At 46.4% G+C, this 12,765-nt stretch overlaps 1 pseudogene; it reads left to right on the top strand.

Moving 5' to 3' along the window:
* LOC119951476 overlaps nucleotides 1-10,960 on the top strand; it is a 93,994-nt pseudogene extending 83,034 nt beyond the window's left edge.
* The last annotated feature ends 1,805 nt before the right edge of the window (nucleotides 10,961-12,765 follow it).

Below are 12,765 nucleotides of genomic sequence, written 5' to 3'. Positions count from 1 at the left end.
AGACACATGTCAGGCAGAACTGTAGAGTCCAGTCGCAAATCGAGTAGCTCCTTAGTCAATGGTAATTAATACTAGTTAATCATAGTTATTTGTATTTAGCCATAGTATCCAACTGTAATCACAGTAGACATCATAGAAACCCTCTAGTGTTTTAGTTAGCTAATAAACAGTTTTATTCATTTTCAAAGCCGTATGTTCTCTGATCACTTCAACTGCAAAGACATAGCCATCTGTGCATGCAGAGAACATGACATGGTACTGTAATGATGTGTGGACACACATGTAACTAAAGGGTTAATCGCAATACCTAGCTGTGGCACTACCATTGTAGGGCATTACAAGACCCACAATATAACTGAGCTCCCAGAAGCTCTAGCTCGCTTTTCCACGCAGGAGTAATCAGATAGCAGCAGTGCAGTAGAGTAAGTCACAGCCTAGACACCATGTGCAGCTTAATACAGTTTGCACGGTTATTTATCCTTACTATATTGCTAGAGTGAGTTCAGTGGAGTGTCAAACTCATTTATTAGTTTTATCGTTACTTAATAAATTCTTTCAGTTTACTTTAAAGACTCGAGTGTTATTCAACATTATCAACAGTTGGTAACGACATATATTATTTAAACCAAATAATATAACAGGTACCACAGAGTGAGTGTCGAACGGATGCAGATATTTCCCTTATTGTTCAGATTTTCTTCCACTGCGCATTGACCATTGTTCTTTTATTAACACATTTTGCTATCTGACCTTTCTGCCACAGTTTGCACATCTTCATTTCCTAATGCCACCATTAACTCCCCCTTTGTCTTATGTCCATGACACTTTGTCAATCTTTGTCAATCGTGGGCAGCACGATAGCTAAGTGGTTAGCACAGTTGCTTCACCGCTCCAGGGTCCCAGGCTTGATTCCCGGCTGGGTCACTGTCTGTGCGGAGTCTGCACGTTCTCCCCGTCTCTGCATGAGTTTCCTCCGGGTGCTCCGGTTTCCTCTCACACAGTCCAAAGATGCTCTTAGTGTCCAAAAAATGTTAAGTGGGGGGGTACTGGGTTACGGCGATAGGGTAGATATGTGGGCTTCAGCAGGGTGCTCTATGTAAGGGTCGGTGCAGACTCGATGGACCGAATGGCCTCCTTCTGCACTGTAAATTCTATGAATCTCTCCTTAACTCCGACCTAACCCTGACCTTTTATTCTGCCCCAACCTCCCTTGAAATAGAGAATTCATCACAGTTCGACCTCTCTTCAGTTATGCAGAAGGTTCATATGGACTCGAAACGTTAACTCCCCACAGATGCTGCCAGACCTGCTGAGTTTATCCAGCATTTTCTGCTTTAATACCATAAAAAAGGTTGGTTAACAAAACTGAGGTTACGGCAGCAGCTGATCTACGAGAGATAAGAGAGCTGGGGGAGGCTGATTGCTATAAAGACATACAGACTTGGGGTGATCTGATTGAGGTTGAAAAGACGCTGAAGGGAAGAGATGGTGATTTGCTGGACAATTTGTTTTCAGTTAATAGTTCAGGGAGGACGAGGATCACAATTTTAATTTGAATAAGAGCAGATCTGGGTTAAATGTCAGGAGGTGGTTCTTTTCCTGGCGAATAATGAACTTGGAAACAGACTGCCAGCTCATGCAGTGAGCACCAGTTTCCTGAATTCCTTCAAGTGTAAGCCCAATGTGTTTCTAACTGGGGCAGAGACTTGCTTCATGGAAAAGGTCAGACCAGCAGCAAATTATCTGAGTCAAAGAGAACTCCTGGACTAATTTCAATTCTCAAAAATGATTGGAGATTAATTTCCCAGATTTCCCTCCAAATTGATCTCGGTGTTTAGCTAGTTTTTCATCCATTGCAGGAGATCACATGATGATGAGTGGAGAGTCTGTGGTGCTCACTGCTCAATATCTAAATGGTGTGGGAGCGGCTTGATGAGGTGGGGGCTTTTCCCTACCTGTCATCGTTTGTATATAAGATTGAATAAAATATTCCCTTCCTTCACGATTTAACTGCTACCCCAACCATCTCCAATGCTGAGAATACACAATATGTTGGTAGACATGACTGACAATTGTTGGGAGCTGGAATTGAATTCTCCCACCATGAATACATCATAATCATTGTAAAATGGTGCAACAGCATTTTGTGACTGACAGATTGGTCCAAGGTTCATTTATAATACATACATAGAGACATACATAGAAGATCGGAGCAGGAGGAGGCCTTTTGGCCCTTCACACCTGTTCTGCCATTCATCACGATCATGGCTGATCATCCAACTCAATAGTCTAATCCTGCTTTCTCCCCATAGCCTTTGATCCCATTCTCCCCAAGTGCTATATCCAGCCGCTTCTTGAATATATGCAAAGTTTTAGCATCAACTACTTCCTGTGGTAATAAATTCCACAGGCTCACCACTGTTTGTGTGAAGAAATGGCTCCTTATCTCTGTCCGAAATGGTTTACCCTGAATCCTCAGGCTGTGACCCCTGGTTCTGGACACACCAGCATTGATAACATCTCTCCTGCATCTACCCTGTCTCGTCCTGTTAGAATTTTATAAATCACTATGAGATCCCCCCTCATTTTTCTGAACACCAGCGGGAACAATCCCAACCTAGTCAATCTCTCCTCCTATGACAGTCCCGCCATCCCTGGAATCAGTCTTGTAAACCTTCACTGCACTCCCTCAAGAGCAAGAACATCCTTCCTCAGAGAAGGAGACCAAAACTGCACACAATACTCCAAGTGTATGAATGGGTTAACACTTTGTTTTATTGCAGTTTAATTTCAATTCCAGGGGGTTCGAGGGGGGGGGACTTTGTTTCCTCTTGGGGAAGCTCACTGAAGTTTATTCACGTCAACTGGTGACACACTGGACAGAACACACATGAATGCGTGACCACTGCAGCCAGCGTAGTTGAGGCTGACAGGACAGAGACTTGTTATAAGAACATAAGAACATAAGAACTAGGAGCAGGAGTAGGCCATCTGGCAGCTCAAGACTGCTCCCCCATTCAATGAGATCATGGCTGATCTTTTGTGGACTCAGTTCCACTTTCCGGCCCGGACACCATAACCCTTAATCCCTTTATTATTCAAAAAACGATCTATCTTTATCTTAAAAACATTTAATGAAGGAGCCTCAACTGCTTCACTGGGCAAGGAATTCCATAGATTCACAACCCTTTGGGTGAAGAAGTTCCTTCTAAACTCAGTCCTAAATCTACTTCCCCTTATTTTGAGGCTATGCCCCCTAGTTCTGCTTTCACCCACCAGTGGAAACAACCTGCCCGCACCTATCTATCTATTCCCTTCATAATTTTATATGTTTCTATAAGATCCCCCCTCATCCTTCTAAATTCCAACGAGTACAGTCCCAGTCTACTCAACCTCGCCTCGTAATCCAACCCCTTTAGCTCTGGGATTAACCTAGTGAATCTCCTCTGCACACCCTCCAGTGCCAGTATGTCCTTTCTCAGGTAAGGCGACCAAAACTGAACACAATACTCAAGGTGTGGCCTCACTAACACCTTATACAATTGAAGCATAACCTCCCTAGCCTTAAACTCCATCTCTCTAGCAATGAAGGACAAAATTCCATTTGGCTTCTTAATCACCTGTTGCACCTGTAAACCAACTTTTTGCGACTCATGCACTGGCACACCCAGGTCTCTCTGCACAGCAGCATGTTTTAATATTTTATTATTTAAATAATAATCCTGTTTGCTGTTATTCCTACCAAAATGTAGAACCTCACATTTGTCAACATTGTATTCCATCTTCCAGACCCTAGCCCATTCACTTAACCTATCCAAATCCCTCTGCAGACTTCCAGTATCCTCTGCATTTTTTGTTTACCACTCATCTTAGTGTCATCTGCAAATTTGGACACATTGCCCTTGGTCCCCAACTCCAAATCATCTATGTAAATTGTGAACAATTGTGGGCCCAACACTGATCCGTGAGGGACACCACTAGCTACTGACTGCCAACCAGAGAAACACCCATTAATCCCCACTCTTTGCTTTCTATTAATTAACCAATCCTCTATCCATGCTACTACTTTACCCTTAATGCCATGCATCTTTATCTTATGCAGCAACCTTTTGTGTGGCACCTTGTCAAAGGCTTTCTGGAAATCCAGATATACCACATCCATTGGCTCCCCATTATCTACCGCACTGGTAATGTCCTCAAAAAATTCCATGAAATTAGTTAGGGACGACCTGCCCTTTATGAACCCATGCTGCGTCTGCCCAATGGGACAACTTCCATTGAGATGCCTCGCTATTTCTTCCTTGATGATAGATTCCAGCATCTTCCTTACTACCGAAGTTAAGCTCACTGGCCTATAATTACCTGCTTTCTGCCTACCTCTTTTTTAAAACAGTGGTGTCACGTTTGCTCATTTCCAATCCGCCGGGACCACCCCAGAGTCTAGTGAATTTTGGAAAATTATCACTCGTGCATTTGCAATTTCCCTAGCCATCTCTTTTAGCACTCTGGGATGCATTCCATCAGGGCCAGGAGACTTGTTTACCTTTAGCCCCATTAGCTTGAGCATCACTACCTCCTTAGTGATAAGAATCATCTCAAGGTCCTCACCTGTCATAGCCTCATTTCTATCAGTCACTGGCATGTTATTTGTGTCTTCCACTGTGAAGACCGACCCAAAAAACCTGTTCAGTTCCTCAGCCATTTCCTCATCTCCCATTATTAAGTCTCCCTTCTCATCCTCTGAAGAACCAATATTTACCTTAGCCACTCTTTTTGTTTTATATATTTGTATAAACTTTTACTATCTGTTTTTATACTCTGAGCAAGTTTACTCTCATAATCTATCTTACTCTTTATAGCTTTTTTAGTAGCTTTCTGTTGCCCCCTAAAGATTTCCAAGTCCTCTCGTCTCCCACTAATTTTTGCAACTTTGTATGTTTTTTCCTTCAATTTGATACTCTCCCTTATTTCCTCAGATATCCACAGCCGATTTTCCCTCTTTCTTCCGTCCTTCCTTTTTGTTGGTATACCATAAAGCAGCGGGAGTTCAGAGACAGAGGGAGAGCCCATAAAGCAGCGGGAGTTCAGAGACAGAGAGCCCATAAAGCAGCGGGAGTTCAGAGACAGAGAGCCAAAAGCAGCGGGAGTTCAGAGAGAGAGAGAGCCCAGAAAGCGGCGGGAGTTCAGAGACAGAGAGAGCCCATAAAGCAGCGGGAGTTCAGAGACAGAGAGCCCAGAAAGCGGCGGGAGTTCAGAGACAGAGAGAGCCCATAAAGCAGCGGGAGTTCAGAGGGACACAGGATAAAAGAACGTGAGGAGAGCGGCAGTGAGTCAGTGAAAGAGCGCGAGGGGACACATTGAGAGCGGCGGGGTGCCAGTGGGAGCAAAGATAATATAAGGCGGGAACCGGAAGTACGACCCGCGGATTTCTGGGAAGGATTTTCTCCTAGCCAATAAATTCTGGTGGAGAGGATACCCGAGACACTACACGTATAGTGTCTCCCACCCACCCTATCCTCTAACCTAATAATAAGACCCATTGGTGTGAGCAGGTAAGTGCTATATTATATTATTATTTTTTATTTGTTTTATATTTGTTTACCAGAACTTGGTTGAAATTAAGTCGGATGGCAGGGAAGGTAGGGCAATGTTCCTCCTGCAGGATGTTTGAGGTGTGGGATGCCGTTAGTGTCCCTGCTGATTTTACCTGCAGGAAGTGCAGCCAGCTCCAGCTCCTACAAGACCGAGTTATGGTACTGGAGCTGGAGTTGGATGAACTTCGGATCATTCGGGAGGCAGAGGTGGTCATAGATAGGAGCTTCAGGGAAGTAGTTACACCAAAGACTGGAGATAGATGGGTAACTGTAAGAGGGACTGGGAAGAAGCAGTCAGTGCAGGGACCCCCTGCGGCCGTTCCCCTGAGTAACAAGTATACCGTTTTGGATACTTGTGGGGGGGGGGCGACTTACCAGGGGTAAGCCATGGGGTACGGGACTCTAGCACGGAGTCTGTCCCTGTTGCTCACCGCTAATCACCGCTCTAATCACCTCCCTAATCACTGCTCTAATCACCACTCTAATCACCGCTCTAATCACCACTCTAATCACCACTCTAATCATCACTCTAATCACCTCTCTAATCACCGCTCTAATCACCGCTCTATTCACCGCTCTAATCCCCGCTCTAATCACCAGCCTAATCAACGCTCTAAACACCGCTCTAATCCCCACTCTAATCACCGCTCTAATCACCACTCTAATCACCGCTCTAATCACCACTCTAATCACCGCTCTAATCACCGCTCTAATCACCACTCTAATCACCGCTCTAATCACCACTCTAATCACCGCTCTAATCACCACTCTAATCACCACTCTAATCACCGCTCGAATCCCCACTCCAATCCCCACGCTAATCACCGCTCTAATCATCACTCTAATCACCGCTCAAATCACCGCTCTAATCACCGCTCTAATCACCTCTCTAATCACCTCTCTAATCACCGCTCTAATCACCGCTCTAATCACCACTCTAATCACCACTCTAATCACCGCTCGAATCCCCACTCCAATCCCCACGCTAATCACCGCTCTAATCATCACTCTAATAACCGCTCAAATCACCACTCTAATCACCACTCTAATCATCGCTCTAATCACCGCTCTAATCACCGCTCTAATCACCTCTCTAATCACCGCTCTCATCACCACTCTCATCCCACTCTAATCACCGCTCTAATCACCTCTCTAATCACCACTCTAATCCCCGCTCTAATCACCACTCTAATCACCACTCTAATCCCCGCTCTAATCACCACTCTAATCACCGCTCTAATCACCACTCTAATCACCGCTCTAATCACCACCCTAATCACCGCTCTAATCACCGCTCTAATCACCGCTCTAATCACCACCCTAATCACCGCCCTAATCACCTCTCTAATCACCGCTCTAATCCCCACTCTAATCACCGCTCTAATCACCACTCTAATCACCGCTCTAATCACCTCTCTAATCACCGCTCTAATCCCCACCCTAATCACCGCTCTAATCACCAGTCTAATCACCACTCTAATCACCGCTCTAATCACCACTCTAATCCCCGCTCTAATCACCACTCTAATCACCACTCTAATCCCCGCTCTAATCACCACTCTAATCACCGCTCTAATCACCACTCTAATCACCGCTCTAATCACCACCCTAATCACCACTCTAATCACCGCTCTAATCACCGCTCTAATCACCGCTCTAATATCCACCCTAATCACCGCCCTAATCACCGCCCTAATCACTGCTTTAATCACCGCTCTAATCACCGCTCTAATCACCGCTCTAATCACCACTCTAATCCCCACTCTAATCACCACTCTAATCACCGCTCTAATCACCACTCTAATCACCGCTCTAATCACCACTCTAATCACCGTTCTAATCACCGCTATAATCACCACTCTAATCACTGTTCTAATCACCGCTCTAATCACCACTCTAATCACCACTCTAATTACCGCTCTAATCACCGCCCTAATCACTGCTTTAATCACCGCTCTAATCACCGCTCTAATCACCGCTCTAATCCCCACTCTAATCCCCACTCTAATCACCACTCTAATCACTACTCTAATCACCGTTCTAATCACCGCTCTAATCACCACTCTAATCACCGTTCTAATCACCACTCTAATCACCGTTCTAATCACCGCTCTAATCACCGCTCTAATCACCACTCTAATCACCGTTCTAATCACCGCTCTAATCACCACTCTAATCACCACTCTAATTACCGCTCTAATCACCGCCTAATCACTGCTTTAATCACCGCTCTAACACCGCTCTAATCCCCGCTCTAATCGCCACTCTAATCCCACTAATCACCACTCTAATCACCACTCTAATCCCACTCTAATCACCGCTCTAATCACCACTCTAATCACCCACTCTAATCACCCGCTCTAATCCCCACTCTAATCACCACTAATCACCACTCTAATCCCCACTCTAATCACCGCTCTAATCACCGCTCTAATCACCGCTCTAATCCCCACTCTAATCACCGCTCTAATCACTGCCCTAATCACCACTCTCATCACCGCTCTGATCCCCACTCTAATCCCCACTCTAATCCCCACTCTAATCACCCGCTCTAATCACCGCTCTAATCACCGCTCTAATCACCACTCTAATCCCCACTCTAATCACCGCTCTAATCACCACTCTAATCACCTCTCTAATCACCGCTCTAATCCCCACCCTAATCACCGCTCTAATCCCCACCCTAATCACCGCTCTAATCACCTCTCTAATCACCACTCTAATCACTGCTCTAATCACCACTCTAATCACCGCTCTAATCACCTCTCTAATCCCCGCTCTAATCACCGCTCTAATCACCGCTCTAATCACCGCTCTAATCACCGCTCTAATCACCACTCTAATCACCACTCTAATCACCGCTCTAATCACCGCTCTAATCACCACTCTAATCACCGCTCTAATCACCGCTCTAATCACCGCTCTAATCACCGCTCTAATCACCGCTCTAATCACCGCTCTAATCGCCACTCTAGTCACCGCTCTAATCCCCACTCTAATCACCACTCTAATCCCCACTCTAATCACCGCTCTAATCCCCACTCTAATCACCACTCTAATCACCGCTCTAATCACCGCTCTGATCCCCACTCTAATCACCACTCTAATCACCGTTCTAATCACCGCTCTAATCACCACTCTAATCACCACTCTAATTACCGCTCTAATCACCGCCCTAATCACTGCTTTAATCACCGCTCTAATCACCGCTCTAATCCCCGGTCTAATCGCCACTCTAATCACCACTAATCACCACTCTAATCACCACTCTAATCACCACTCTAATCACCGCTCTAATCACCACTTTAATCACCACTCTAGTCACCGCTCTAATCCCCACTCTAATCACCACTCTAATCCCCACTCTAATCACCGCTCTAATCACCGCTCTAATCACCGCTCTAATCCCCACTCTAATCACCGCTCTAATCACTGCCCTAATCACCACTCTCATCACCGCTCTGATCCCCACTCTAATCCCCACTCTAATCCCCACTCTAATCACCGCTCTAATCACCGCTCTAATCACCGCTCTAATCACCACTCTAATCCCCACTCTAATCACCGCTCTAATCACCACTCTAATCACCTCTCTAATCACCGCTCTAATCCCCACCCTAATCACCGCTCTAATCCCCACCCTAATCACCGCTCTAATCACCTCTCTAATCACCACTCTAATCACTGCTCTAATCACCACTCTAATCACCGCTCTAATCACCTCTCTAATCCCCGCTCTAATCACCCGCTCTAATCACCGCTCTAATCACCCGCTCTAATCACCGCTCTAATCACCACTCTAATCACCACTCTAATCACCGCTCTAATCACCACTCTCATCACCGCTCTAATCACCACTCTAATCACCGCTCTAATCACCGCTCTAATCACCGCTCTAATCACCGCTCTAATCACCGCTCTAATCACCGCTCTAATCCCCACTCTAGTCACCGCTCTAATCCCCACTCTAATCACCACTCTAATCCCCACTCTAATCACCGCTCTAATCCCCACTCTAATCACCACTCTAATCACCGCTCTAATCACCGCTCTGATCCCCACTCTAATCACCACTCTAATCACCGCTCTAATCACCGCTCTAATCACCGCTCTAATCATCACTCTAATCACCGCTCTAATCACCGCTCTCATCACCGCTCTAATCCCCACTCTAATTGCTGTTCACCATATTAATGCCCATCAAGGTATCTGGACTCCTTCTGTTTTGTTTCTGCTTCCTGAATTTGAATTGCCCCACTATTAGTGGGAACGTGGTAGCACAGTGGTTAGCACTCTTTCTTCACAGCTCCAGGGTCCCAGGTTTGATTCTCGGCTTGGGTCACAGTCTGTGCGGAGTCTGCACCTTCTCCCCGTATCCGCGTGGGTTTCCTCCAGGTGCTCCGGTTTCCTCCCGTATGTCCAGGACGATGTGCTATCAGGTGAATTGGATATTCTGAATTCTCTCCTGTGTACCCGAACAGGTGCTACAGTGTGGCGACAAGGGGCTTTTCACAGTAACTCCATAGCAGTGTTAATGTAAGTCTACTTGTGACAATAAATATTATAGTGGCTACAGTTTCGGTTGCCTTGAACTTGAGCACTGGTATTCTCTCCTTCAGTTCTTTGTCTCTCTCTCTCCCTGTCTCTCACTATTTCCAATAGTGAGAAATTGGACAGGTTCCATGTTCCTTCAAAGCACCTCATTGCCAGTACACTGCCTGAGAAATTAGAGGCTTGAATTCTCCATCGTCGGGATTCACTTTTCCCGTCGACAGTGCATCCTCGCCTGTGGGTTTCCCGACTGTGTGGAATGATAAGAATAGAAAATCCTGTTGACAACAGCAAGGAGATAGAATCCCACCACCAGCGAATGGCGCGCAGCTGAGGAACATGCATCTGGGGAACCAGAGGATTCCCCCCCGGAGTTTTAACTTGGGAGTACAATTTCTGATAAACACGATGTTTAAATATTTTTTGGTAAAATACAAATGAACTTGTTTTGGATCGAACTGCAGGACAATAGGATCAGGGTTTTGTTTTTCTAGTTAGAAATTAGCGGTGGGTAAAAACCAGGAAGCAATGATTAAACCTTTCACTTTTCCTTTCATAGAAACTTACTGCCGCCTGTACATCAGCTCTGGATTGGGGACTGTACTTGGACCAACACAGACGGGGAAGATACAGAAACAGGCCCGATTCTACAGAAGCTCCTAGCCATGTGCAGCTTCTGGCCACTCCTGAGAGGTGAACATCTGAGCCATTCACCAATATGACCTGTTCGTTTGTAAACAATTTCCCTGAAAATCCATCACCGTTCTGTTACGCCACACCAACTGCAGTGTGAATTCTCTGGAGCAGTCAGTAACTCGGCCAGGACCCAGATGGAAATTTGTCTGAAGTTTCCTCTACCCACCGAAAACATGGGCATAAATTTGGGGCAGGGTGGTGCAGGGTAGAATTACTGAGTATCAGAGTTCCTGCATCGTGAACCTTCAGTCGTCTCCCATCTCAGTCCTGGTGTTCATACAGAGGATTCCAGTCACTGAACATTGTGGACAAGAGCTCCTGTTCTCACAACAATTCCCATCTATTGTACGCAGTTGGTGAATTCCGCTCCCATTAGTCGCAGGATGTAGGTAAGATTGGCATAGAGGGACCTGATCCACACTGAGTTTTAACACCAAATGTCCCACTGACTCAAATCGCTGGCTGTCCATGTGTATTGCTGACGGTTGGTGTGTTTCCTGACAGTTCCATCGTGCTTTATTGACTAATCTTCAATCTCCCCATGCTGGCTCCGCCCCCCCCCCCCTCACTCCCATCCAGCTACCCCAGTCACCGACCATGCTGTCCACCTAACACCTTGCACACCTACCACATCATTCACCAATCCCTCACCCATCTGCCGACCTGCCTCCTTACCCACTTGCCTCACCCACTATACCCACTTATCTTACCAACTCCACCACTCATTCACTGCCCAGCATTTGTTCCAGTTCCATAAGATTGGATGGCAGCACCAGAGCCAGCACCGGATTTCACAGAGGGAGCCAGACTCCTGGATGGTGTGCGGCAGAGGCAGGAAGTCCTGTACCCTCAATCCGGGAGGTCTCATTGCAGCAGTCTGCTCCAGTGTTAAGGATGCCATGGGCTGACAAACGGTAGAGAGGCTGACTCACCCCAGAGGTGAATTGGAGGAGTACACCAGAACCCCTGACCTTGAAGGGGGCTGGAGCTGATTCGAGTTCATCTCACATCTTTAAACCCCATGATAAGCCCTTTCTTTGGCAGGACGCATTCAGCTCTTTGTCAGACGGGACTACCGCTGAGGAAGAGAGGAGCATTGCACTGTCCTCAATGCAGGTTATCATCATTCCCCTGCAGAGTCAGGCCAATGGCTTTAGCGGCCCATGGTATCTGGATCCATCACAGAAACCTAATGCTGGCACCACACTAATGTGGAGACTTCATGAGGTCCAGAATCGATGCTCAGGACTCCCAGGACAGCTCCCTCCTGATTGTATACCACTGTGCCGCCGCCACCTCTGCTGGGTCTGTCCTGCCGGTGAGACAGGATCTACCCAGAAATGGTGGTAGTGGCATCCGGGACCTTGTCTGTAAGGTACGATTCTGTGAGTATGAGTATGTCAGGCTGTTGCTTGACTAGTCTGCGAGACAGCTCTTCCAACTTTGGAACAAACCCCCAGATGTTAGTCAGGAGGGCCTCGCAGGGTCGGCAGGACTGGGTTTCCATTGTCGTTTTGGTGCCTGGTTTGATGCCGGGTGGTCCGTCCGGTTTTATTCCTCTTTGGTGTTTTCGTAGCAGTTGAATACAACTGAGCGGCTTGCTAGGCCATTTCAGAGGGCATTAAGAGCCAACCACATTGTTGTGGGTCTGGCGTCAGATGTAGACCCAACCAGGTAAGAATAGCTGATTTCCTTCCTTGAAGATGGGTTCTGACGACAATCGACAATGGTTTAATTATCATCATTAGACTTTTAATTGCAGATATTTTATTCAGTTTAAATTCGACCACCCGACATGGTGGGTTACAAACCCGGGTCCCCAGATCACTATCCTGGGTCTCTGGATTGCTAGTGCAGCAATTACTAGTCCAGCGACAATGCCACTCTGCCATTGTCTCCCCTCCCTCTTACCTCCACTTCTCCC

The sequence above is a fragment of the Scyliorhinus canicula genome, chromosome 17 (genome assembly GCF_902713615.1).
Source record: "Scyliorhinus canicula chromosome 17, sScyCan1.1, whole genome shotgun sequence".
Lineage (NCBI taxonomy): Eukaryota > Metazoa > Chordata > Chondrichthyes > Carcharhiniformes > Scyliorhinidae > Scyliorhinus > Scyliorhinus canicula.
Note: the sequence above shows the minus strand (reverse complement) of the source record. Positions and strands in the feature narration are given on the sequence as shown.